At 37.1% G+C, this 24,401-nt stretch overlaps 1 pseudogene; it reads right to left on the reverse strand.

Annotated features, from left to right (window-relative positions):
- Nucleotides 1-4,992: 4,992 nt before the first annotated feature.
- On the reverse strand, nt 4,993-14,533 carry LOC114053166 (annotated as a pseudogene).
- Nucleotides 14,534-24,401: the final 9,868 nt, after the last annotated feature.

Below are 24,401 nucleotides of genomic sequence, written 5' to 3' on the forward strand. Positions count from 1 at the left end.
AGGATCAAATATAAAGACCTCTGTTTGGCATTCAAAGATCTTCACAACCTGTCTCTAACCTAAATTTCTATTCTTCTTATACCCTACAATCCTCCACACTCTCTACAATCCAACAATAACATGAAGCACCCCACCTTCCATACCTTCACCCTCACTGGCTGTCTCCTATGCCTGGAATGTTCTGCTTCCTCACCTCTACCTCCTGAAATCCTTCATTTCCTTTAAGACTCAAGCATCCCCTATACTTCGGCACCATAGCTTTCCTAGTCCTTCTTGCTGCTCATGCCTTCCCTTCCAAAGTTAGTGATCATTTGACTTTTTAAATATATCTTTCATTACAATGTCTTCCCTCATTAAAATGCGTATTCTTCAAGATGTGGGACTGTTTTATTTATTTGTCATTTTGTCTCCAGCAATTGGCACAGTGCATATATTAGGTGCTTAATAAATGTTTATTGAATGATTAATTCTATACTGAGCAAGGAACTTTCCTAGGCACTAGAGCTTACATCTGGATTCATTGAGCCCTGTCCTACTCTCTGAAGACAGGAGAGTAAGTCAGATCTCTAAACCCTTCACTTACTCTCAAATACTTGAGTTTGTCATTTGATTTTTAAGATCTATGTCAGTGCTGGTTGATGAAAACCTCAAAATTTATTATAGTGTCTGGGAAATAAGAGCATCCATGGAAAATTGTTCTAAGTGAAGGGATTTCAACTCCTCATTCTCAAATTGATTCTCCCTTTATTTCAAGTAGGCAGTACAAGGGGAGGTAGTATGGTACAGTGGACAGACTGATGGACTTGGAGCAAGGAAGATTTTACTCAAATCCAGCCTCTGATACTTACTAGATTTGCAACCATGCCCTGCTGTTTAGTTGTTTCAGTTGTGTCCTACTCTTCATGACCCCATTTGAGGTTTTCATGGCAAAGATACTGAAGTGGTTTGCCATTTCCTCCTCTGGCTCATTTTACTGATGAGGAACTGAGGCAAACAGGATTCAATGACTTGCCCAAAGTCACACATCTAGTAAGAGTCTGAGGCCAGATTTGAACTCATGAAAATGAGTCTTCCTGATTCCAGACCGAGTGTTCTATCTACTGTACCACCTAGCTGCCCATAGGCAAGTCATTTAACTTGTCTGGACTACAGATAACTTTCTAAAACTTATCATAAGTTATAGGTTAATTGGAATCTACATTGTTACTGCATTGAAGAAATCACAGATGAATAATGTTATTTCAAGTTATATCATGTTTATTTAACATGGAAAATATCTAAGTTCCAATTTTCTGCACCACTGACAATTCATACAATTCTTGATTAGTATTAGGATCTTTTTTTTAATATTATGAAAACCAGGTAACCCCCAGTCACTCCTGTCATTTAGATGACCATTCATTCTTCCAAGATCACATTTTCATATTTGGACAGAGAATCAAGAGATTTGAATTTTGATTCTAGTACTTATTAGCCACAATTTGGCTGGGTGAGCTTAAGGGAAGATAGTTGACCTTTCTAGACCTCTTCCTCCTCAACTATAAAACAAATAGATTAAATTCAACCATCCCCCTGGTCCTTTCCAGGTCTAACATTCTGGAAGGTTCCCCAGATAGTTCTGGCTTAAACTAAAGTTAAAAAAAAAAACTAAACAAAACTTTTCCCATTCCTTTCCTTAGCAAAGACTTTAAGAATCTCTAATTTTTACTGCTTCTCTTAAAAAATTGCTTTCTGAGAAATTCTATATCTTTTACCAGAGAGGATTACATTTTGAAAAGTTTTAAATAGAAAACTTAACTTTTTTTTCAACAAATTTAAAGTAGTTTCAGACCAAACACATTACCATTCGCATCTATTACCTGGAAGAAAATAAACCAGAGTGTTCCCAGACTCATTTAAAAAATTCTTTAGCACAGAATGGGGACTTTCAGAGACCACAGACATCTCCAGTAAATATCAGTCTGAAGCACTTCAGCTGCTAGCTATCTCTGAATTTTTCTCAAACTGTGGTACCATTAACTGCTATTTAGAAGACCTACGATCATTGTGTGCAAGCTAGAATTACAGTACTCATGCTATATTTGGTTTGGGTAATAAATAGCTCCTCTGCATGTTAAAAAAATGTTTTCACATGCAACTGGGAAATAAGAAATACAGGAAATGGGGTACAGAAATCTATCCTGCCCTACAGGAAAGTAAAATGGGAAGGGGATAAGAGAAGGGGGGGAGATAGAAGGGAAGGCAGACTAGGGGAAGGGGTATTCAGAATGCATGCCATCTTGGGGTGGGGGGAGGGGAGAGATGGGGTGAAAATTTGGAACTCAAAACCTTGTGGAAGTATATGTTGAAAACTAAAAATAAATAAATTTAAAATTAAAAAAAGAAACAGAAAATAAGAAAGTAAGGAAACTGATGCCTCAAGTTGGGGTGAAATTATCAGTGAAAGTTTTATAGAAGAGTAAAAGAAGAAAGTACTTGGATCACTACTCGAGAGATACTTCCCAAGAAGGTGAAATGCTTAAGAAGATAACCAAAATAAATAAAGCCTGAGGTCTAAAAAAAAATAATAAATTTAAATTTAAAAAAATGGCCCCTTTGCTCTCACAAAAAATGAACAGATGAAAAAAAATAAAGGACTTGCCTTATGGCCTAATTTCAAAGCACAACTTTGAGGAAAACTTGGCCTTTTGTTTTTATATCACAATCATTTACGTATATACCTATTTCCTATCTCACCACTCTATCTATGGAGCCTTCCCTTGTTACAAAACTTTAAAAAGTACTCTAACAAAAGTTAAGCAAAACAAATAAATACATGAACAATCACTGACTGTCTAACAGTCAATACAATATTCCACACCTGTTCAAGGTGCATTTCTACATCTCTTCTTTGGGTCCAAGCTTGTCCATTAAAATTACAAAGCTGAAGTCAATTCAAGTCAACTAGCATTTATCAGGTACCTGCTGTGAACCAGGCACTGGGCTAAGTGCTGACAATACAAAGCAAGGGTGGGGGGATTAGTTCTAGCCCTCAAGAAGCCCACATTGTAGCAGGGGAGGTACAATGAAAGCAACTATGTAAAAACAAACCATATACAGCATAAATAGAAAACAGGCAGAGAAAAAAAATCATTAGGTCAAGGGAGATGGTGAAAACCTTCTTGTTTAAGGTGGGATTTTACCTCAAATTTGAATGAAGCTAAGTGGTAGTGATAAGGAGGAAGAATTTTCTGGGCATGGGAGACAGTCGATGAATATAGAGAGGAGATGGAGGAAGTTATGCAAGGAAGAATAAGAAGGTCAGAGTCAATAGTTCAAGAGTATGTGGTGGGATGCAAGGTAGAAGAAGACTGGAAACATAAGAGAAAGTCAGGTTATAAAGTGATTTAAATGACAGAGGAGTCTATATTTAACCCTCAAGGTAATAGGGTGCCACTAGAATTAATTGACATGGTTAGATTTGCAGATCTGCTGAGTAAAGGATGGACTGGCATGGTAAGAGACTTGAGGAAGGGAAAGCAACTAGTAATCTATTGCAATAACTCAGACATGAGATAATAAAGGCTTGTATGATGGTGGTGGCAGTATGTGAGGGGAGAAAGGCATTTACATGAGAAGTTATGAAGGTGGATATATGATAAAACTTGGCAGCTAGTTAGATATGAGGGGTGAGAGAGAGTGAGTAGTTGAGGATGACACCTAGGTTGCAAACCTGGGTGACAGAGGATGGTAGTTATCTCAACAGTAACAGGGAAGTTAAGAAAATATGAGGGTCATTAGGAAAAAATCATGAGTTCAATTTAGACATGTTGAGTTCAAGATGGCAATTAGCCATCCAGTTTTATAAACAGTTGGGGTTCGGGGACTGGACGTCATGAGAGAGTTGAGGGCTAGATAAACAGATTTGAGAAGCATCTGCATAGACGTGATTATTGAACCCATGTGAGCTGGTGAGATCACAAATAAAATAGTACAGAGGGAAAAGAAAAGAAGGTCATGGAGAAAGCCTCAGGAACACTCATGTTTAGTGGAAATGCTCTGGATAAATATTCGGCATAGGAAATGTAGGAGTAGTCAAATATAGAACAGGAGAGAACAGTGTAGAGACAGTATCAAAGAGAAGAGAGTGATCAATAGTCTGCAGAAAGGCCAAGAAGGATGAGGCTTGAGAAAGGGTCCTTGTATTTGGCAAATAAGAGATCATCATAACTTTGGAAAGATCAGTTTCCATTGAATGGTAAGGTCAGAAGTCAGACTGCAGTAAGAAGAGAGATGAACTTATATTTCTCAAGGATAATTTAATTATATGGAAGCATCTAAAAGATTCTAGAATTACAACATATGAAATATGGATTTCAATTTTGTTATCTCTAAGATTCTCTCTTTACTTATTACTTTAAGAAAATTAGTTTCTGTTCAGATTTTTAATTTGTTTGAAAACACGTATGGTGCTTTAAAGGTTTTTTTAAATCAATCCATAAACATTTATTAAGCACCTACTATGTGCCAGACACTGTAATAAGGTTTGCAAATCCCTTTACATGTTACCTCATTTGATCCTAATAAGAACCCCGAGAAGTAGGTGCTATAATTATCCCCATTTTATAGACTGAAAAACAGATTGAGAGAAGATAGATGAATTGCTTTGAGACAAAACACAAGAGTCTGAGGCAAGATTTGAACTCAAGTCTTTCTGACTCCAAGCCCTTTGCTTTATGCACTGTGCCATCAAACTGCCTAAAGCAGTATCACAATTTGTCATCTAAGCTAGGGAGGGAATATGCTAGTTCTTACATGATCTTCTCTAACCATGCAAATTGATTTTTACAAAATAAACTTTTTTATTGATAACTGCAAAGAAAATAATTTATTTTCAGAACTATGTTTCTACTATGGGTTAAAATTTAAGATAAGTTAATTCATATATAAAGACTACAGAGATCACATGGATAGGAGACTGGATGAAATCAGGTAGAGATACGGAGGTCAGATTCAGGCACTGACAGAAACCCGTTTGCTCATGCCCTGGAAGTAGGCTTTCTCTCTCTCTCTCTCTCTCTCTCTCTCTCATGACTTCAAAATGTAGGGGTCTCTTACAGAAGTTACACTCTGCCAAGTGAGGTTCTCCTGAAAATAGTTCACCAGCTGTGGAGTGTGGTGAGGGGTCAGCAATGAGTAGGAGCTCTTCTCCCCAGGGGACTGTGGGGTACTTGATGGCTTGGCCCAAGATAATATGTTTGCTCATGAGTTCATCACAGACATCTGCATTTTTAGCAGCATCTGCCACCTAAACTGGAATGATGTGACTGAGGCAGTGACATCGGGGCCCGGCATCCATCAGCATCTGTCTCGTAACTTTGACATTGCGCTGGTGCTGCCAGCGAAAGGCTTGACCTTCAGCGCTCTTTAAGACGCGGACCCGACTCGAGGGCGCCAGCCAGAAGCATGGGGTGGGGGGTGGGGGGATGTTGTGAAAATGAAGCCAGTTGCGTAGGGATCATCCGGTGTCTATTAAAGAATTTGTACTGGCGATGTATCCCCAGACACAACCAAAGGCTTTACCAAGGGTTCCAGAAATGATGTCCATTTTGTGCATGATTCCATCTTGATGACCTGTCTCACCTCCTCGAGCACCATAATCCCACGTCATGGACTTCAGCCATATTACTCTATATTCATGGGCCACATCACACAGTTCTTCTGATGGACGTACTGCTCCATCCAGTGAGTGAACAGTTTCAAACGCAGCAATCTCAGGGACCGATGGGTCTGATTTCTTTAGCAGCTCTCTGAGGTGGCTTACATCATTATGGCAAAATATATACTTTGGCACTCTACTATTACGAATTTCTTGGATCGTGGAGGCATGGTTCCCAGAATAAGAATAAATTTCACAGACTGGCATTATCTTGGCCAAAGTGAAGAAGGTGGAGTCATTAGCAACAAAGCAAGAGGAAAACAGTAACGCTGAATCTTTACCATGGAGGTTAGCTAATTCTCCTTCCAGATCAACATGAAACTTACTAGTTCCAAAAATATTTCTAGTACCACCTGTTCCAGCACCATGTTGTTTTAATGTTTCCATGACTGCCCCACAGACCCTAGGATGACGACTCACCTGCTTTTTAGTAACAAGAAAATCCCTGTAGACATCTGTCATTGGAAATAGGTATGCCTTCTGGTTCACAGTTTTAAATGCTCGGTAAGTATGATCACTTTTTTTTTTCTCATCATTTTTTTTCAAAGAAATGATCATACTGAAAAGTGGAATGGAAACAGTTTGGCAAGTTGTCCTGAAGGAGATGGAATACCTTCTCTGGTCTTTGCTTTTGCATGAGATCCTGAAAATTCTTTAGCAAAACATTTGGGTCTTCTCTACTGAGATTAATCACAGTAGGATTAATTGGAGTTTGAGGAACTTCTTTCCTCACAGCTTGCATTTCCTGCATATCCTCTTGAAGCTCTAAACTGGCCTTCGGGAAGACACTGCTGGTTCCTTGGTTCCTCTGAGCTGCTAGGAAGGGCCATTTACTGGCAATTCCCTATATTGTGGCAGAGGTTGGATGGCCAGAGGAAAGCTAGGATCCACCAGTGGTCTGCTGAGAATCATCAGCATGCTGGACCACAGTTTTAGAAGTTTTGTCCTTCTCATTGGCTGGAGGTGTTTCTTTTACTTGCTGGAAATGAGTTGGTGAAGTGGTCATAGCCTGAGAAGCAGGTTTGGATCCAATTTCCATAATTTTGGGACAATTCTGGGCATAGAAGAGCAGAGACTTGCCAGCCTCCTGGAGAAAGGTTTGGGGTACTCTGGACAAGAATAAGCAGCTTTGAACAATGGTCTCCAATTGGGGGAAAAAGACAGGATCCTGAACAGTGTGAAGGAGGTGGCTGCCACGGTGGGGGCCGGGACCTACTGGCCCAAGGGACTAAGGTTACCCACTCTGGTTTCTGGCTCGAGAAGGTCAGGTGTGGATTTTTTTAAAAAAAAGTTTCTATCACCTTTTCCTTCTAGAAAACATAAATTTTTATCTGTAAGATAACTAAAATAATAGCCCTACAGTTCTTAAGACCATAGGCACAGAGCTAGAAAGGACGTTAAACATCACATAGCCCATCACAGTTGTTTTATGGATAACAAAATGGAGAGCCAGGGCAAGTGACTTTCTCAAGATCACCCAGGTATTTAATAGCTGAGTGTAAATTTGAATCCAAGTCTTCTGACTACTGATCCAATAGTCTTACCGTAGCAACATACTCAATTTCAAGTAAAGGATAAGATGAATTAGCTGGACCTCAAGGATCATAGTTCACTGCATTTCACTTTACACCAAGAAAATAGACCCCATGTATATAAAAATAGTTCACCCTTCTAGCATCAGAATTACCAGTTGTAAGCTTGTATATAGCTGTCATTGTTGCACTGGTAATTAAAAATGAAAATAAAAATTCAGTATGTTTTGCTATCTAAGCTCTGGTAGAACTTACAACACTATTATTGTATATTAAAGATACCTTTGGGAAGCATTCCTTTAAAAAAAAAACTTGTAAAATACAAGCCTGTTCTTCATTCAGCTTAAAGATTAGCACCAGAGAAAATCAATTGGCAGGCCTAAGAAAGACTCCGGTTTTCGCTTGAACCAAACTCAATACATTTTGGCAGTAGGCCTTGAGATAGTGACTTTGGGAAAACTAGTCCCGGTCAAGAGGAGAAATGGTAGACCCAACCACCCTTTGGGCACTAACATTTGGAGAGTCAGGAGGCCCTTGGAAGAGGCAGCAGCTGAGCAAGGCTTGAAAAGTTTCCAAGAGCAGAGGCAAAGAGAGAGAGTGTTCCAGACTTTGGGAAAGTCTGCACAAAGGCACATAGACAGGAGGCATAGGGAAAAAAAGCAGTAAACCAGTTTGGCTGGAGACTAGAAAGATGAAGGAGACTAGAAGGGAAGGGGATATTTCATATTGTATAATCATCTTGTGTATATAGACTGGAGCCAGGAGGAGAGGGCTTTTACCCAACAGAGGAGCTCGTAGCTTATCTTAGAAGCATGGGGGTGCCACTCAAAGTCACATTGAAAGGTATTTTTACATCTATAAGTACTCAGTTTTTCCATTGAACAAACACTTATGCTTGATATTGGAGCTCCAGAAATAATGAAATAGCCCTTGCTTTCATATTTGAAAGAGGGGATAATACAAAGGCAGATATGTAATTATCAAATATTTTGAGGAGGAAGACAGCAATAATGACTGGGAGGTGGGGTGGGGTCAGAAAAGTTTTCATGTAGAAAGGGCACCTAGACTAAACTTTGAAGGAAGGTAAGAATTCGTGAACAGAGATAAAGAAGGATTGCATTCCAGACATGGGGCACAGTCCATGCAAATACACAGAGCCAGGAAATGCAATGTTGAATTTGAGGAATGAATAGGGCAATTTAACTGGAACAGAGAGCACATGAAAGGGAGTAATTTGAAATGATCCTGGAAAGGTAGAGATGTTCTGTTGAGGGCCATAGATATCAGGCTAAAGAGTTCCTATTTTTTTCCAGAGACAAAATTTCACAAAGATTATTTGGGCAGTTTTATGGAGAATGAATTGGACAGTGGAGGCAGGGAGACCTATTCAGAAACTATTCCAATAGCTCTGTTGGAAAGGGCCTGAATAAGGGTCATGTTTATGTGCATAGATTCAGAGGAATGCATGAAAGAGATGGGGAGGTAAGTCAATGACTCTTGACAAATGTTCAGATATGATGAATGAATGAGGGTGAAGAGTAAATAATATCCCTAGGTTTTGAATCTGGGTCAATGGAAGAATGGAAACATCTGCAACAGAAATAAGAAAGTTTGAAGAATAGGCATAGGAGGAAAAAATACTGGATTTTGAATGAGTTGATTTTAAGTTGCCAATGAGACATAGAAAGCAACTGAATCAGAGAATTGGAAAGAAATGATCAATCAGCCTTTGCTCAGAGATCTCCAATGAGGGGAAGCCCACTGCCTCTCAAGGAAGCTACTTTTACTTTTTGATATCTTTAATTTTTAGAAAGGTTTTTCCATACTGCAAGCCTAATTTTGCCTATACAGCCTCTACCACCATTCCTAGCCCTTCTTTCTGACACCAAGGAGAATGAATGGAATCCCTCTTTCACACTCCAGCCCTTCAATGACTTGAAGACACCTATGATGTCACCTTTAAGTTTGCTCAAGGATAAACATCACCAATTCCTTCAATTTGTTCTCCATGTCATGCTCAGAATGATCCTTCCAGTCCTGGACACTCTCCAGTTAATAAAAATCCTCCCTAAAATGTAGGATTCAAAACTTAAGACAATAACCCATATGGGGTCTTCCTAAAACTCAGAAAACTCAGAAAACTATCATTCTCCTAGTCCTGCATCCTATACCTCTTAGGGATCATTTTGATCTTTGTATTTGGATGCCAAGTGCTAGCACAGTGCTCAACACTTAATGGGTATTTAATAAATTCTTGTTGATTGATTGATTTTATTGCAGCCTGAGATTATATTAGCTTTCTCAGCTGCTTTATCACACCATCCAGGGAGAGAAATCCAGCAGACAGCTAGTGATGTGCGTTTTGATTTCAGGAGCAAGATTAAAACTAAATATACAGACTTCCAAACAGCTACACAACCTTCAAACCATATCAAACACCTGAAATTGGTAAGCATAAATTGATTAATAATTTAATAATAATTCCATTGAAATCTAAGTTTATTCCACAAGTCTATTCCACAAAAGGAGGAGGAGGAGGAGGAGGAGGAGGAGGAGGAGAACAAAGAGGATGAGGAGGGGGAGAAGAAAAAGGAGGAAGAGGAGAACAATAACAACAACAACAATAATAACAGCATGATAATTTTAATCTAAATAGCACTTTATAATTTTCAAAGTGTTTTCACAGCTCTTATATAATTTCATATACAGAGGGAACACTATGATTTTTCCCCACAGAAACATTGACCAGTTGTGTAATTCTTCAAGTACCATAGCAAAGCAATGATAAATTAGCCTGTTCAATGAAATTAGAAACACAGCATCAGTAATGTCTACATATATGAAGGACAGCTGAATAAATCTAGGATATCTAAATGCAATTATTGTAGGAAATGTTGAACTCAATTTGAACCAACCACAATTTTCAAAAGTCATTAGGTGTCCTTTAGATTTCTTAGATGGCATAGTAGGTAGAGTACCTGAGTGAGTCAAGAAAACCTATATCCAAATCCTGCCTTAGCCACTTACTAGCTATGTAACCCTGGGCAATCATTTAGCCATTTTCAGCCTCAGTTTCCTCATTTGTATGGCACCTATCTCATAGGATAGTTGAAAATTAAGTGAGATAATATGTAGAGCACTTTGTAAACATAGGAGCTGACTAGTAATGTTGTTATTATGTGTGCCAAAGAGACTTATCACTGTGTTCTAAGCAAGGTATTAGAAAATTCTTTACAAAATAATTCATGACTAACTATGGAATTCAATGACCACCATTAAAGAATACTTACATGACTCTATCATTAAATCTGAATTTCAAAGAAAGGTGATCAGTTCTGTAAGAGATTTTATTTTAGGAAAAGGAAGCCTTATAGCTGCTAGACACCATGTAGGGAAATCATTATAGACCAGTCTAATCTCAGCTCTTCTATTATATCATGGTTGTGTAACATTAAGAGATGTCCAGTGGATAGTCTGTAATGTGGGACATAAGTTACTCTTTTGGAAGGAAGCATAGTATCATGAAAAGAATAAAGAGATGAGAAATAGGAAACCTGGGTTTTGGTCCCAATTCTGCCACTGATTAGTTGTGGGATTTCGAGCAAAGTATTTAATCTCTGTGTCTCATTTTCCCTATGTATAAAATGGGAGGAAGGAATTATTAATGGTTAATTAGGCTAGAGGTGACTTCTAAATTTCCTTCCTATTATAACATTTATAACTCTATGTTAAAGAGTTAATTTCCTTTGCAAAAATGGGGAAATTATACTCATTTGACATCCCTCAAAAGACTGAAACCTCTACTTCTCCCAGTGAAAAGTTCAAATGAGAATGTGAAAAGTCTAGAAAAAAATTAAGTGCTTACAGGAGAACATTCCATAATCATTCGTAAAAAAATAAAAGGTGAAATAAGTAGAAAAGGTGGGGAGGGGAAAAGAAAAGAGAGAGGGAAAGAGGAGATTGAAAAATTGTAGGAATATACAGGAAGTAATTACCCTTATAAGGGGAGTCTCTAAAGGTTGTCCAATAAGAGTAGGGGCTCATCAATACAGAGGGCTTAGGTTGAAATTAGAAGACTTTAAGACAGGAAAAGAAATTTGGAGTGGAAAACAGTTAATAAGAAGTGGTTTAAACAATTAAAAAGTTTTCTACATAAGAAAAGATCAAATGATGATGGAAATGTAGTAGTTAATTAAAAGTATAGTAACAAAAGCACATTTTGGTCAAAATACAGAAGTGGTTATTATGCAGAGGAAAGGAAGATAACTTGGGCATTTGGGAACTGGGAGCCTAGAAAATTCTGAAAATGGAGAGGAGGGTTCCAAGTAGTTATGCCTAACGCATGAACATTTCATAAAAGAAAAGACTAAGACTTGGCTCTGCTGGTCTGTTCATCATAATCAAAATGCCTTGGGCAAGAAGTAGGAACTGTCCAAAGAGACGCGCTGTTGTCTTGATTGACAATGGAGAAGCCTCCTGGAAATGAAAGGAAAATTGTCTTTTCAGTGCATTAGGACACCAATAATCATAGGTAGGCCAGGAGTTGTAGGTCTTAAGGCTAGCATTTGTATACATAGCTTATAGCTCATTGAGTCCTATAGGTTAATAAGATCATAGGTTGACAGCTGAAAGGGCCCTGGAATTCACCTAGTTCCACACAGCTCATCTGCAAAATGAGTTAAATTTAGTCCAGGAATCCCCTGAATGAAATGATTGAAACAGGTTAAAAGTGTCTCCAAAGATGTACTGTCACTTTTCAATGTCCTAAATCCTAAGTCCTAAACTGTCATCTCTGTCAGTTATTCCTGATTCAATTATAGAAGCCATTAAAACCTATGTAACCTCTTTGTCCAAAAAAAAAAAAAAAGTAGAGAGAGAGATGATAATGACCCTCCAGTATTGTTCCTAGTTATGTAGGAGCTAAAGCCCAAGGCTAAAAAAAAAAATGGACCCCATACTCTAACAATGAGCAGCAGGAAAAACAAAGATCAATAAGAATTCTAGTGGCCATTTTTCAAGCTAGGAGGGGACAGGAATTTTGCTGCTAAATAGGCCCCAGGATAATTCTCAGATATCTTATTTTGACCCCAATAATGTGATTAATTGCTAGTAAGCAATGAAAAAGCCAATCAGGATGAGTTATTTACAACTACTCAGATAGTTAAAAATTGATTTGATTCATTTCCTATTGCAGTGTGAGCAACCATTTGACCAAGATCTTACATTTAGAGTACCAACAGTAAAGTTACAGGAGTCATCAGCAAAAAATGACTAAATCTCATACTAAATGCAAAACACTGTGCTAAAGGGGTCACCATGGAGATTCCAATGGAAATTCTGCAATATGCAACATGCCAATAAGTAGCTCAGCAAAATACCATCTTTGCTTATGATACAATACTGCAACAACCCGTAATTGTTTTCTTTTCTAGTACAACACACCAGTGATTTATTTCAGATATTTCATCTTGAAAATAACCTGGTTATAACAATCTTTCTAGTACTTTTTACCTCCAACAAATTATATGTGTGTGTGTGTGTGTGTGTGTGTGTGTGTGTGAAGTAGAATTTAGAACACAAAGCAGCTTATTTATAGATTTTTACTTAAAACCAAGTGTTTCTTGGTCAATAAAAGTGGGATTCAACTAGCAAAAAATTGACATTTATTTGGGGAGATTACATCTGCAATCCCAACTTGAGGAAAATACTTTTAAAAATTCCTTTCTTGAGCTCTATAGTAAATTTTGTTATTAATTAGTCATTTTAGTTCATAGTACACTTTCTTTGTCTTACATACAAATTGATTCAAATTTACCAAAAATGGTTCTGTAATAGCAATATTAAAATTCATTTAATTTTATCATTTTTTCAAACTTCTAAATTTTAAAAATGCTTCTTTAGAAAATTGGGTCATGGAAACTGTACATATTATGACATTGTGGCAGACATGACTCCCAAAACCCATTTGAAATTTCTAGGACTTCTTTCATCAATACTTTCAGGGGTCTTTGATCTACTGAGTTAGAAGACACAGTGGATAAAAGGACTAGACTTAGAAAAAGATCTCAGACACTTATTAGCTGTGTGACCCTGGGCAAGTCACTTACTCAATCTCAATCTCAGTTTCCTCATCTGTAAAATGGTGATAATAATAACAACTGTATCACAGGGCTGTTATCAGAATCAAATAAGGTAACATATACAGTTCTTGGCAAACCAAAAGAGATATATAAATTATTAATAATATTTTAATGATTATTGGTATTAAATAAATAAGCATTCTTTCCTTAAGGCAGACAACAATTCACATAATACCTTCCCATTCTAAGATATTTCTGTCCATGCTTCCTCATAAGTTCTCCAAACAGGATCTATGCAAAATCCTCAAGTGCCAGTACACCACTTAAGATGTCCTGTTTTCACTCTTCATTGGTGCACCTTCTTTTTTTTACATCTACAAATAAACTTATATATGCAAATACATTTCCTTGATGCCACTATAATTATCATATTATATAGTAATTATGTGTATATAATAATATAACTATATATAATATAACATTTTATAATTTTATATATAACATTTTAGTTTATTATATAATAACTATACATCATTATGTAAGTGTATACATATATGCATACATATAGTAGCAAACACCTTTTGCAAACATACATCTCCCTTTTTTGTTCGGTTTAACATAAATAATAGAGATGTCACTAAGAAAATGATCATCAAATAGACATGAATTTCCAACTTAGGATCAAGTGCTTCATTTAGCTTTTTTTAAAAAATACAGAAATATAGGATGAGGGAGAACTGTCATAATGCAAGATTTTGTGGACGAACAAAAGCTGGTATTTGCCCACAAATTCAACATGTAGCCATTGAATGATGTGGCTCAAACAAACATAGTGGATAAGCAATACTCATTCTCAGAAGGTAGCACATCTGTGGGATAAAATATAGCCCATCAAATCTACCAATATAAAGTATTATGATATTTTATTTAGGCTTATAACTAGAAAACAGTAACCCATCTTTCCTGGAAGAAGAATGTTTCATTCATTCAATGCATTTTATTGATCACCAAAGAACCGTGAACTTCATGGTGTAGTGGATAGAGGACCAACCTTGGAGTCAGAAATCTTAAGGTTTAATTGTTCCTTTGGCACATACTGGCTGTGTAACCTTATAGACAAGTCACTTAAACTTCCCATGCCTTTGTGACATTCTCTACACGTTACATACAAGTTATTGACCTACCTCAGTGGAGGGCTTCTCTACTGGCGCCTCCTTACACATCCTTACACAATCATACATCCAAGCAAATTAAGAAAAAAAAAAGACATGCCCTATCTTATCTCTTTGTTGAGCTTATGGTCTAGTAAAAAATAGCTCTATGTGATTTGTTGAAAATCTTTATATAGAAGAACAGTGAAATCATCAAAACTAAATGCTAAAAAGTTAGGCCAAGATTGGTACCAAAGAAGAACTATGAGAAGATACCTCTCCTATGTCTTTACAGAGGTAGAAACTAATTGCATAGAGCTAAAAAAAAAAAAAAAAAAACTTCGTAAAAAACATAATTCCCTGAAACATTTATTCAACTGACTTCTGACACTACATGATTTTTTCAATATGTGGATTGATTTTGCTGAACTTATTTTTCTCTTTTTTTATTTTTTTTATTACAAAGAAAAGCTCTTTGGGAGGGAAAATTTGGAAAGATACATCAGGAAGTGCAGGTTATGTAAAAACAAGAAAATCAGTAAAATTTATATTTTGCAAAAGATAGTCTTCATATAGTTTTTCAAACAGAGAAGACAGAACTATTGAATGGCTTTGGACAGGTCATTTAACCTCTTTAGAATCCCCTCCAATTCATATGCTGTAAAATGAATTGAACTCAGTGAATATTAAGGTCCCTTTCAGCTCTGCCACATCAGTATTCCTTAATCTTGAGATAAAAGTATACTAAAAAAAAAAGAAAAACTTGAAGTGTGAAAACATTGGGATTTGAATGAGTTCAAATACTGCAAGTGTTGCTTTACTCCATTATAGTGAAACCACTGAACTGTGAACAGCATTCCACTTTTATGTAGCTATAAACTGCCTCATCCATTTAAGGTCATTTTATGGATTCATAATCTCCAAACAAGAATACATCTAAATTCATTTTCTCTCCAGATAGCATGCATAATTTAAAATCAAACATGATCAAAAATGAAATTATTTCAACCTCTTGTCAATGAGGATTGGCATAATGGCCTACAGATGGTGGAGTTCTGAAGCCAATCTATTACACCATGCAAGAAGAAGCCACATTTAGCTATTTTTGTTCTAGCCTATCTGGGAATGAAAATTTGGGGGAACGCTGGAGTAAATATTTGTGGAAAACAACGTGTTGAAGGAAGGAAAACCATCTCTAACATTGTGCAGACCATGCACTATTCCATCAAATTCAAAATCCTAACAACTAAAATCAGGATCAGCTTTTCCAGCAATGGCAATTGGGGGAGGGGATGAAGGAAGGGGTACACATATGCACACGTGTGTGTTCTATATGTACATTCAATTGTCATAAGTAAATCGAAGAATGTCAGCAAGGCGCTGAACTTGAAGTCAAGAAGAAGTTCAAGTATAGCCCACTGCTAGGGTAGAACATTTGATTATGAGCTTGTAATTAAGGACAGCTCCAAGTGTGTGCAGAGGTTGAACATTTACTAGTTGTGTGACCCTGTGTTACTTTCTTAACCTCTCTGAGCCTGTTTCCTCATCTTTAAAATGGGTACAATAATAGGACCTATACAACAAGGTTGTCTTGAGGATGAAATGAGATTACATATATGTATACATCTATCTATCTATCTATCTATCTATCTATCTATCTATCTATCTATCTATCTATATATACATCTATATATATGAAGTGTTTCCCAAACTCTAAATTGTTATGAAATGTATTGTATTGCTACGTAAATGTATGCATTATTATTGTTATTATGAAATACATTCAGTTAGTCACAACTCCTGAATTTATTACTCTGCCATTAGCATGGCTTTTAATTCAACAATGTGTCCTGACTCTATTATTATGAAAATGCAGGTTCAACATTGTCAATTAATGTCTCAACCTTTCTTTCTGTTCTAAGTGGGAAGGGAAGGAAAGGGAGAGGCAACAAGCATTTATTAAACACTTACTATGTACTAGGCACTGTGCTAACCACTTTGAGAACATTATCTCATTTGATCTTCATAAACTTGTGAGGAAGTTTACAGTTTAGGAAACTGAGGCAGATAGAGGTTAAATGACTTGCTGAGGGTCACATAGCTTCTGTCTTAATTCAGTTTTGAGTTTGGATCTTCCTGACTCCAGGTCCAATATTCTTTCTACTGTGTCATCTAGCTATTTCAAGTTATGCGAGACTCTTTTCTTTTATAACAAAGAGCTATTTTCCTAACCATTCTGTATTTTAGTATATTTCTTGAAGTCCATTCATGCCAATTCCAAATGAATGCTTTTCTTCTTGACCTCTCCATAATAAGGCACCTTCCACACACCCTTGGGGCCATCCATAATTACAAACTCCGTCAGATGCTCCAGCTAGGGTTTCTACGACAGTAGGCGACGGAAGCCAATATCTGGCTCCTTGATTGCTCAAATATCAGGGAGGGAGCCACACCCAGGGTGTTTGCACACCGTAGCCATGGCAATAAGACATTCAATGAAAAAACACAATTCGAAAACAACCAATTTGGTGTTTTCAAATGTACTGTTCTCTAACATTTTTTTCCAACCTGATGCATGCTAACTGCTTGAAGCAAATGGGGAGTGGGGCATGGGGGAATAAATTAGAAATACTCTTGTAAGGAATAGACATCAAAAAAAAATCTGCATGCACTTTATTAAAGTTCTATTTAAGCCAAGCAATGGCAGATTCAGTGACTTATGGGAAGGTTAAATAACCAAGCTTAGGCCATAACGCAAGCTGGTTATAATTCTGGTAACTCTCAGTGTTAGCGGTCTGTCCCAGATTGCTGGTCTCCCTGCTGGTGCCTGGAGGCATGCCATCTGGCTCTGGGCCTCCCTTTTTCAGGTTATAACCCCATAATCTGTAGACAAACAATGTACTTTTTTCCATAGTTTCCCACCCCTCCCTCCACTAACTATGTTCATGGTATTGACTTTCTATTTTTTTTTTAACTGAGACCTTTCTTTTGTTACCCTTTGGGAAGACTTTGCTTTGAAAATAACCAAAAAACAACTTAAACTTATAGTCAGTATTCAAGTGCCCATCTTAATGGGGATGAGCATGGGCTGAGACATTCTCCTATCATTTACACCAACACTCACATGCTTACTCTCATATCTTTCTAACCTGGGTTCAAGTTGTATAACAGAGTAGCAGAAGAAGAAAAAAAAAGAGTACTTGCAGTCAGGAATAATAATAGCCAGCATTTATATAGTGTTAGACTCCTCTTCCTGAGTTCAAATCCAGATTCAGACACTTATTAGCTGTGTGACCCTGGGCAAGTCACTTACTCCATTTGCCTCAGTTTCCTCATCTGTAAATTGAGCTGGAGAAGGAAATGGCAAACCACTCCAATATCTCTGCCAAGAAAACCCTAAATGGGGTCACGGAGAGTTAGACATGACTGAACAATAGTGACAGTTAAGGTTTACAAAGAGCTCTTTTGATGTTCACAACAACCCTATGAGGTAGGTGCTATTATTATCCCGCTTTTTTAGTTGAAGAAACTGAAGTGAGAAGAGATTAAGTGACTTGATCATTGTCACACCTAATAATAGGTATTGAACAATTACTATGTATCTGAGGCTTGATTTGAACTGAGAACTTCCTGACCACAGACTACATGTAACCCAACTGTCTCTTAAGAAGCAGTTGACTTCTCTTAAGATGAGTTTGTCTTTTCAGGAAGACCTGAGTTCAGCTCCTGATATTTACTACCTGGACAGTCATATAAGCTCTTTAAGATTTAGTTCCCTTACTTGTAAAAGAGGGGAAATAAGCAGCGTCACATAATAGAGAAGTTGCCATGGGCAAAGTCACTTAAACCTTCTCAGCCTAGGCAACTCTCTTAAGTTGGTTAGTTACAAAGCAGATGCCAATCTACATTGGCAGAGGAAGCACTGTACTCCAGTGAGATCAAGGTAGAATAAAAGGGAATAATGTCATCTGGAGGCCTGACTTTACCTGGTTGTTATGAAGTTCAAAAGAGACAATGCATGTAAAGTGTTTTGAAAACCTTAAAAGACTATATAAATGTCTCTGACTGTTTTAACCAGTCCATCAAGAAACAAGCCCTAGATGCCAGCCATTGCACTAAATACTGAGCATAAAAAAAGAAGAAAAATTCTTGCCCTCAAGGAGCTTCAATTCTAGCGAGACACATAGCATGAACATAGAATAAATAGGTATCTACAAGATACATACAAAATATATAGGAGGTGATATTAGAATTCTCTTGAAAGGCCTCCTACAGATAGTGGCATTGGGGTTGAGTCTTGAAGGAAGCCAGAGATTACAGGAGACAGAGGTGAGGAGGCACATCCCAGGCAAAGGGGATAGCCAGTGCAAAGGCATTTTGATGACAGATGGACTGTTATTGTTAGTGAATTGGAAATCTGCCTCAGGACCATCTAGCAATCAGGGAAGCCAGCTGAAGAACAAAGATTGCTCCCAGAGAGTAGGTAACCCATACATGACTCAATATCTATAGTACTTTAAATTTTACAAACCACCTTCCTGACAACCACCTCATGAGTTAGCCAGTGATATCATCATCGGTTTTTACTAATTGGGAAACTGAGGCCCAGAGAGATAAAGCCTCATTCATAAACACACAACTAATAAGTATCAGAACCAGAAATCAAATTCAGCTCTGTACCGTGAAGAGAAAACATTGGACACGAAGTGAGGAGAGCTGTTTAAATCCTAGTTCTGACTCTTCTTAACCATGTGACCTTGGCCAAGCCTCTTAACTTTTCTGACACCCTAATCCACAATGTTAGTGTGGAGAAAGTGCTTAATAAACCATCAAGTTATTATTGTTATTGCTACCTGTTTTCATTCATGACCTCCAGGAACTTTGACAGAAATCAGCCTTATTATTGTGACCACAATACACATTCTTCCATATCACTTCCCCCACACATTCTGAGTCACTAGAATCTATGACTAGGATCTCTTTTATTTTCCCCTTCTCACTTATTAATTTAAATGGTGATTTTTTTGAAGAATTTTTATGAAGAATTTTATGAAGAATTAATACAAAAGCATGAAACGCAAGAGGAAGGCTAAAGCTCAGAATGATCTGAGGCTAGATGGAAAAGCTAAGATCAAAAACCAAGGAGAGGGCAGTAGCTATATAATAAAGAAAAGAGAATGATCAAAGGAGATCAATGAAGAGGGAATGGGATACTTGGTGTGACAGGGGAGGTTGGCAGACCAAAAGCATGGGAACAATTTGATTTTGGCAACAAAAATGAGTTAGCACACGCAGTGCTATGTTCTGCATCTAGGAAAACTCTTGATAAACTGGAGAGTAGCTAGGAGATGGTAAAAAGGCTTAGAGATCATACCATTTTAATAAGCCCGGAGAAGACTAACGGTTGGGCTTATAATAGCAATTATCATGTATCGAAAAGGTTGTTTCATGGAAGAGACTTAGTTTGGTCACTGGGGGTAGAACTAAGAGACGTGAGTGGAAGTCACAAGGACAAATTTAGATATAACATATAATTAGAGCCATCTTAAAGTAGAATGTTATGCTTCCAGAAGCAGTAAATTCTCCCTCCTCGGAGGTCAACAAAGGCTGGATGACCACTGGTCAGATGGGGATTCTTTTCCCCACTATAAGTTGACTTGGATAATTTCTAAATCCCCTTACAACTGATATTCTTACTAGTATTCTCCAAATTAAAGAAATGTGAATGGTTTACCTAGCTCCAAGATACTCTATAGGGAAGCTAGGGATAGAGTGCAGGGCCTGGAATTCAGGAAGTCTCATCTTCCTGAGTTCAAAGACGACCTCAGACACTCATTAGCTGGGTAAGTCACTTTAACCCTCTTTGCCTCAGTTTTCTCATCTGTAAAATGAGCTGGAGAAGGAAATGGCAAATCACTCCAATACCCTTGCCAAGAAAATTCCAAATGGGGTCACGGAGAGTCGGACGTGACTGAACAAGAAGCTACTATACATGGCACCCCAACTCCCGTGCTGGTGGAGTGGGCAATTTCTTTTTTTAAAAGACTTTAATCATGTCAGGAATACTTTTATAATCCCTCCAATATTACGGTGCAAAGCATGGTTCTCAAAGTGTGGTCCACAGACCATTGTGGTCCCTAGATCCTTTCAGAGGGTACTTGAAATCAAAACTGTTTTTATAATAATACTAAGACATTGTTTGCCTATTTAAATACCTCTCCTTTTTTCAGTTTTATGTCTGTGTGAGGGTAGATTGTTTTCATATACTTCAACCAAAGAAATATATTGCAACAGATTGAATGCAGAAGCAGATATGAGAATCTAATTGTCTTGTATTAAGCCAGGCATTAAAGAAAGTTGAAAATATGTAGAATAATGTCACTGTTCTCACTGATTTGTTTTAGAAGTTTTTTTCACAAAATGTTATTTATGTTAATATGTAATGGATTTGTCATTTTAAGAGAAATACATATTTTTATGAAATTTATCACTTTTAATTCTCTTACATATTAATAGAGATATTAAATAATGATAGAGATAACTCATGAAACAAAATCTCTTTGGGGCAGGGACGAATCCTCAATAATTTTTAAGCATGTAAAGAGAACCTGAGACCAAAAAAGTTGGGAATCAATATCGTAGTGGAAAGAGCATTGGATGACTGAGTCAAAGGCCTTGGTTTTGAAACCTAGCTCTGCTATGTATAATTGAGTGATCTTGAATACACAGGTTACTTCACTTCTCTAGGATTCTTTTTTCCACATATGTAAAATCTCTAAGATGCCTCCCTAGCTCTGAAACCTCTGAAATCCTTTTAGACAAATTAATCACCATATTAACTGAAACGGAACCTGTTCTTTGTGCCATTATCTTATCAGTGCAATGAAATGCTTCTACTCAAAATAGCCAATTACAGGATGTCAGAGAGGAAAAGGGAAATTAATCACTAGCATTCACAGAGAACATCCCTCTCTGTGGATTTGCCCTGGCCATCCCCCATGCCTAGAACACCTTCCCTCCACCCCTTCCCTTCCTGGCTTTGTTCAAGATTCAACTCAAATTCCCAAATCTACCAGAGGCCTTCCCCAGAATCCCTCAGCCCCACCAAGTATCTTCCCCTCTGAGGTTACCTGCCATTCAACTTGGATGTATGTACTTATTTGCATGTTGATCATCTCATTAGAATATGAGCTCCTTGAGGACGGGATCTATGGATTATCTGTTTCCCCAAAGCTTTAACACAGCGCTTGACAAAACATAGCAGTAATAAATTCTTGACATGCTACCGTATTGACCACACATCTTCAACTGTTTTTATCTATTCAAAATTAAGATTAAAAGGACAATAGATTGTTAAACTATTGATATTTTATTGCAAAAAATGACCTAATGGTAAAAAAGTTTTCTCTTCCATGTCTTAATAGGCAATACACCTTTAAGAAAATTCAAAGTATTGTTTTGAAATCTTCTCAAAGTTCATAAGAGTACCTGTTGATTGCTTAAAATTCAGACATGCCTGCCAACTGACCACAAGAAGGGTCACAGGGTTTAAAAATGTTGGCACAATTTAAAGAAACACACACATGCACAAAAAAAAAACTGTACACTTCTCAATGCCAGGGGAAACAAAAATAATTTATTTAAAATCAAGCTTATGTAATCACTAAGTTCTATTTTTTCACATTTGCAAACAGAAAATACTTTATAAACATTAAGGCACTACATATATTTATTATTTCCCTCAACCCCTCTCCAGTTCTTAATTCAGATCAACCTAAGTTTGTCATGACTCAGGCTGTCTTTATCTAATTTAGAGCCTTCTTAGGATCTAACATGTAAAAAAAAAAAAAATCCCAGAGTATCTCAGAGCATTGTTGGGTATCTGTAATGTCACTTCTTTAGTAAAAGTTCCAACTGCACCATCATTTTAAATTCCCAAGTTCCTAAAATATCACCGTCTCACGTGTCTACAAATCATGGTTACTGTTTAACAAGTAGCTAAAAATAAGCATCATTGAACATTGTGGGTCAAATGGGGATCTTTGTAACCTACAACTTGTTTTTTTTTTCTACGTTATTTACTCTTCTGCTGTTTAGTCTATTTTTTTTTTAAATTTAAAAGTTATACTTGGGAGTTACAGCCTTAATTCCCATATTCCATTTGGAAAATTTATTCTTCAAAAAGTCAAATATTTGTGAATTTGGATTTTTAAAAATTAATTAGCTCTTTCCCATTGATCTACTATGCAGATTCAAAATATAAATATGGATTTCATGCTTTTCAGTCAATGCAGATTTGAACATCCAAGTGATAATCTCTCAAAACACACACACACACACACACACACACACACACACCCCAAAAAACTTGCATTTTCTAGACAAAATAAAACAGTAACAAAAATCTTCTGCAAAAAGTTTACTACTAATTTGTTTTGATAAATCATATTTGACATGATACATGTATAATTCATAAATCAAATCTCATTCTCAAATTCTTTAAATCTACATAAGTGCACCAAGGAACATTTCTAAATGTATAAGGTACCAAAAAGGATTCAAAGGAGATAACCTGGTACAGTGGGTGGAGGATTGAATTTGAATCACAGTTTAAAGCCAGAACGGACCTGAGAAGTGATCTTGTCTAGCATCCCCTCTCATTTTACATATGGGGAAATTGAGGCCAGGAGAGGTTAAGTGACTTGCTCAGTGTTACAAAACCAATACTTGAGACAGGAATTGAACCCAGGTTTTCTTAACTGCAAGTCTAGCACAGTATAGTGATATTGATAGACATCAAAGGATGTACTAATATGTGATGTTGCTTCAGAATAAATCCTAGTTTTGCCACTTATGTGAGTCAACCTCTCTAGGTAACCATTTGCTCATCTTTAAAATAAAAGGATTGGATTAGATGATCTCTAAGATCCCTTTTTTGTTCTATATCTATGATACAAACATGAAATGGATCTTGTTGTTTTGAAACTAAATTAATGATGTGTTCTCTTAATAATGTCTAATTGTGACTACAGTTTTTCTTCAGATTTTAGTCCATATTCATCTGTCCTAAATATTTCTATTTTTTCTCCCTTCCAATGACTATTTCCTTTTTAAAAAAATAATAATTTGTTTAGAAGCAGACATCTGTACCATGTTACCCTAAGGGACCACAGTGAGGACACACACACACACACATACACACACACCCGTCTCTGAGCTGGTTAACAAAGGCTGCTTTCATAGAGTCCTAAACACTTCCTTAACTTTCCAACCTGGCCAACATCTTTTCTAAAGGAGCCATTAGCTGACTGAATCTTAAATGTGCTGAGAATGTCTCTGTGGTTATACTTTCCTACAGCTTGGAGAATCCCTGACTGAACCAAACTCCTCACAAAACTTTCAACAGGTTCCAGAAATCTCATACAAAGACGAACTTCACAGCTTAACAGAAAGAAAAATGGGCTTCTATATAAGGTTGGTAGAAAGTCAGGACTAATGGTAACAGCATGTATTTACCTGGTGCTTTACAGCTAATTGGGCATTTTCACATTCATCATCTGAGGTAGGTCTACATGGTATAGTATCCATATTGTGTCCTGGAAACATCACTGTATTTGAGATTCAAGAAACCTGGGTTCAAATCTTGGCCTTACATTTCATGAGCTCTGTGACTTTGAACAGAGCATTTCCCAATCTACTCCCTAGTTTCTTCATCTATGAAGACTATGTGGCTGGACTTGATGATCTCTAACATCCCCTCCAGTTCTAAATCCTATGACATACCAAGAAATCTATGAGGTAGTACAGATACTTATCTTTTTAAATAGATGATAAAACAGATCGAGAGGTTAATGACTGGCCCAAAGCCAAGATTAGAATTTGGTTCCTCTGACAAGGAGAGAGGAGAGAGAGAGAGAGAGAGAGAGAGAGAGAGAGAGAG

Source organism: Vombatus ursinus, unplaced genomic scaffold, assembly GCF_900497805.2.
Source record: "Vombatus ursinus unplaced genomic scaffold, bare-nosed wombat genome assembly UNPS02014810.1, whole genome shotgun sequence".
NCBI classification, from domain to species: Eukaryota; Metazoa; Chordata; class Mammalia; order Diprotodontia; family Vombatidae; genus Vombatus; species Vombatus ursinus.